This window comes from Schistocerca gregaria, unplaced genomic scaffold (assembly GCF_023897955.1).
Source record: "Schistocerca gregaria isolate iqSchGreg1 unplaced genomic scaffold, iqSchGreg1.2 ptg000821l, whole genome shotgun sequence".
NCBI classification, from domain to species: Eukaryota; Metazoa; Arthropoda; class Insecta; order Orthoptera; family Acrididae; genus Schistocerca; species Schistocerca gregaria.
This window is the reverse complement of record NW_026062187.1, coordinates 45,001-50,000: the sequence shown is the minus strand read 5'-3', so window position 1 is coordinate 50,000 and position 5,000 is coordinate 45,001.

Below are 5,000 nucleotides of genomic sequence, written 5' to 3'. Positions count from 1 at the left end.
GCCATCTGTAGGTGCCCCGCGACATGACGTGGTGCAACGACGGTACCGCCACCTGGGGGAGGCCACGCGGACTAAGCCATGTATGGGGCCCACAGTGCTCATTTGCCGAGCCCACCCACACAAAACCTGCACCCCCCTCCAGCGCAGGAGCCGCAACCCGGGTGCGTACGCCGCACCAAGTGCTCCACCCGCGACCGTACGTGCCCCGCCGAAATCGCAACTCCGGCGGATGAACGGCGGACTTTTCTCGCAGTCGTAAGTTGCAATCCACCCCTATATCTTGCGCCTCATGAAGAGTTATATCAAGTATGCCAAATTCCCGCTGTCCCTATACATGCAGTAAGTTCGTCGTGGGCGCTGGCCGGCAGGCCGCGAGACGTGACGCCCGGCGGCAAAGAGTGCTCCTCTGAGGATATAGATGTTCCGTTCCGCCGCACAATGGTGACGGTGACCGCTGCCTGCGGTGGCAACGCTGGGCACAGTCGATACTCGCCGTGTGGTGGAAGGTAAACATTATGCGGTACATCAGTACTTTCCTAATAGTTCGGTCGTCTCACGGCACTGCTTAGTAAATGATGCAAGGCCAAATATAGATGATTTATGCGAATGTCCCTATACGTGCTGTAAGACTGGGCACACAACGTGAATCGCACGTCAGCCAGACACTCGAACATGCACCACTCTCGGCCTGCAACGGAGACACACAATACGTAAACATCTGGAATGCGACAATGTCGAGTGCATCCTCTCTGCCACATTGCACCGTCGACACTATGATAACCAGAGCAGTAGGTCCACCTATAAAAGCACAATACCCCACTCCTCCGACAACTACCATTGCTCAGATAAATCAACACCACCAACACACATCCTACACAGAGGGGCACCAAATATCATCCCCCGCCCTCGTGTTATACCACATGAAAAATTGCAGAAGTGAGAGACACACATCCGCCAGCCTCTTGCTACAAGCATCGAACCGACGTGACGTATCTGACGGTGACTCAGGCATCCGTGTACTGCCACCACTATCCACCCCCCCCCCCTCTCTCTCTGCCCCCTTCCCACACAATACCAAATTTAACCAACTTTATCGCTTAACCTAACTGTGGCTGTACCAGTTTATCGCTTAACCTAACTGTGGCTGTACCAGTTTATCGCTTAACCTAACTGTGGCTGTACCAGTTTATCGCTTAACCTAACTGTGGCTGTACCAGTTTATCGCTTAACCTAACTGTGGCTGTACCAGTTTATCGCTTAACCTAACTGTGGCTGTACCAGTTTATCGCTTAACCTAACTGTGGCTGTACCAGTTTATCGCTTAACCTAACTGTGGCTGTACCAGTTTATCGCTTAACCTAACTGTGGCTGTACCAGTTTATCGCTTAACCTAACTGTGGCTGTACCAGTTTATCGCTTAACCTAACTGTGGCTGTACCAGTTTATCGCTTAACCTAACTGTGGCTGTACCAGTTTATCGCTTAACCTAACTGTGGCTGTACCAGATTATCGCTTAACCTAACTGTGGCTGTACCAGATTATCGCTTAACCTAACTGTGGCTGTACCAGATTATCGCTTAACCTAACTGTGGCTGTACCAGATTATCGCTTAACCTAACTGTGGCTGTACCAGATTATCGCTTAACCTAACTCAATTTGTCCCTTAACCTAACTCAATTTGTCCCTTAACCTAACTCAAGTTGTCCCTTAACCTAACTCAATTTGTCCCTTAACCTAACTCAATTTGTCCCTTAACCTAACTCAATTTGTCCCTTAACCTAACTCAAGTTGTCCCTTAACCTAACTCAAGTTGTCCCTTAACCTAACTCAAGTTGTCCCTTAACTTAACTCAAGTTGTCCCTTAACCTAACTCAAGTTGTCCCTTAACCTAACTCAATTTGTCCCTTAACCTAACTCAATTTGTCCCTTAACCTAACTCAATTTGTCCCTTAACCTAACTCAATTTGTCCCTTAACCTAACTCAATTTGTCCCTTAACCTAACTCAAGTTGTCCCTTAACCTAACTCAAGTTGTCCCTTAACCTAACTCAAGTTGTCCCTTAACCTAACTCAAGTTGTCCCTTAACCTAACTCAAGTTGTCCCTTAACCTAACTCAAGTTGTCCCTTAACCTAACTCAATTTGTCCCTTAACCTAACTCAAGTTGTCCCTTAACCTAACTCAATTTGTCCCTTAACCTAACTCAATTTGTCCCTTAACCTAACTCAATTTGTCCCTTAACCTAACTCAATTTGTCCCTTAACCTAACTCAATTTGTCCCTTAACCTAACTCAATTTGTCCCTTAACCTAACTCAAGTTGTCCCTTAACCTAACTCAAGTTGTCCCTTAACCTAACTCAAGTTGTCCCTTAACCTAACTCAAGTTGTCCCTTAACCTAACTCAAGTTGTCCCTTAACCTAACTCAAGTTGTCCCTTAACCTAACTCAATTTGTCCCTTAACCTAACTCAATTTGTCCCTTAACCTAACTCAATTTGTCCCTTAACCTAACTCAATTTGTCCCTTAACCTAACTCAATTTGTCCCTTAACCTAACTCAAGTTGTCCCTTAACCTAACTCAAGTTGTCCCTTAACCTAACTCAAGTTGTCCCTTAACCTAACTCAAGTTGTCCCTTAACCTAACTCAAGTTGTCCCTTAACCTAACTCAAGTTGTCCCTTAACCTAACTCAATTTGTCCCTTAACCTAACTCAAGTTGTCCCTTAACCTAACTCAAGTTGTCCCTTAACCTAACTCAATTTGTCCCTTAACCTAACTCAATTTGTCCCTTAACCTAACTCAATTTGTCCCTTAACCTAACTCAATTTGTCCCTTAACCTAACTCAATTTGTCCCTTAACCTAACTCAAGTTGTCCCTTAACCTAACTCAAGTTGTCCCTTAACCTAACTCAAGTTGTCCCTTAACCTAACCCACGTTGTCCCTTAACCTAACCCACGTTGTCCCTTAACCTAACCCACGTTGTCCCTTAACCTAACCCACGTTGTCCCTTAACCTAACCCACGTTGTCCCTTAACCTAACCCACGTTGTCCCTTAACCTAACCCACGTTGTCCCTTAACCTAACCCACGTTGTCCCTTAACCTAACCCACGTTGTCCCTTAACCTAACCCACGTTGTCCCTTAACCTAACCCACGTTGTCCCTTAACCTAACCCACGTTGTCCCTTAACCTAACCCACGTTGTCCCTTAACCTAACCCACGTTGTCCCTTAACCTAACCCACGTTGTCCCTTAACCTAACCCACGTTGTCCCTTTGCCTAACATAGTTCACTGCTCGGAATCTCTGGTGTCGTTGTTATCCTCATGTAGATGTCTTGCGAGTGTTGCTTACTTTCCACATATTCCTGCTATCCACTGTCAATTGTACTGCAATAGGACTATATCGCCGACCCCCCCCCTCCCCCCCCCTCTGTCCCCCTCTGTCCCCCTCTTTGTGTCTCTGTCCTCTCAAGCTGGTCGGTCTGGCGTTTGAGTGTTAAATGAGCCTCGCAGCTGTTCAGTTGCATTCAGATGTCGACGCCCTCAGTGTACGTCGTGGTATGGTCTGTGTCCATTGTCCGCTGATGTCGTACGCGTAACCCACACGCTGTACCGATCATCGGTCGTTACGTACAGAGTGAAGTAGTGTGATACGTGTGACCGTACGCTGGCTGTGCCCAACGGTGTCGAATCTCAATTTCCATATGTTGTGCTTGATGCTACTTGTCTCGTCTCCCAATAACAGCTAGGTTGCACTGTGGTACGCCGTAGAGGCGTGTGGGAGGAACGTACGAACGCATTGTATGTCACCCTGGGTCGCTGGGGGTGGTGGTGCGGTGAGTCAGGTCAGGTCAGGTCAGCGTGAGCCGTCTGATGTAGTGACGCGTGTATTCCGACTTTGTCGTATTGCCTCACACAAAGTGCTACCCTGGTGGACCGCGTTCCATATCTGGGACATGCCGCAGATGCCGGTTGACAGTGGATCGCGGAAGGTACATCGCATACGTGCGCGGGCCACCTTCCACGTGTTCTCTTCTGCACATGTCGCAGTGTGTATGTGGTCTGATGTAGCGTGTCGTGACACATGACATCCTGGCATGCAAGAATTGTTGAATTCGCAAATGTAGGTGGACATCTACGTTTACTGCCCAAGATACGCAAATGAACTGGAAATCCGTTGTTGAGCGGTTGTTCACGCTGGAGGTGAATCTGTGATGGCGACGATCGGTACAGCTATTAACCGGTTGTTTCAGCGGTACCCGCCACATCCACACGCGTGACTAGGCCCATGTGGGTATGAAGCGATACGCGGCGGTGGCTTGGTGGGACTGTTCCCGGCCGGTGAAGGGGGGCCGCCCGGCGTGTTGGCCGCGCGCTGCGTGGGCGCACGCGCAACAGGCGGCTGGTGGGGGGCGCCGAGTGGCAGGAGCGCCAGCCGACGGGCCCGGCAGGCGGCGCAGCTACGCTGCGGCGCACCCTGCACGCGGCGCCTGGCGGCCAAAGTTGGTTCAGCCGAGCCCGGTGCGAAGCGCGGTGGACATCTGCAGTGTGCTGGTCTGATTGAGGACTGTGTGCGTTGAGGATGCGCCGCCGCCTGGCACTCGGCGCCGCGACGCCGTCTGCTGCTCGGTCGCCCCAGCGGTTCTCGCAGGTGGTTTGTATCGCAGTTGTGCGGACGTGTTGGCGCGTGCGCTGTGCTGGGAGAGTTCGCTTCTGCACCCAAGTGGGGCTTTGCCCTTGTGTGGCGCTGGCGTTGGAGCTGCCGGTCACCATAGGTGGCGCGTGTTGTCTCCCGCCGGCAATGCCACGACAGCACGCTCCCGGGCCTCTGTCGGCAGCGGCAAGCTCAGTTGGGAGCAAGGGTGTTCGCACTAAAACCGTCTACTCGCCTAACTCCGGGCGATTGCGCCTCTCTCGAAACCGACCAAGTACCTAGGACGGCGCTGCGCGCCGCCGGGACCTGAGAGGGTTTCGAGGTGTATCGTGCAGGGGAGCTCGGCCTCC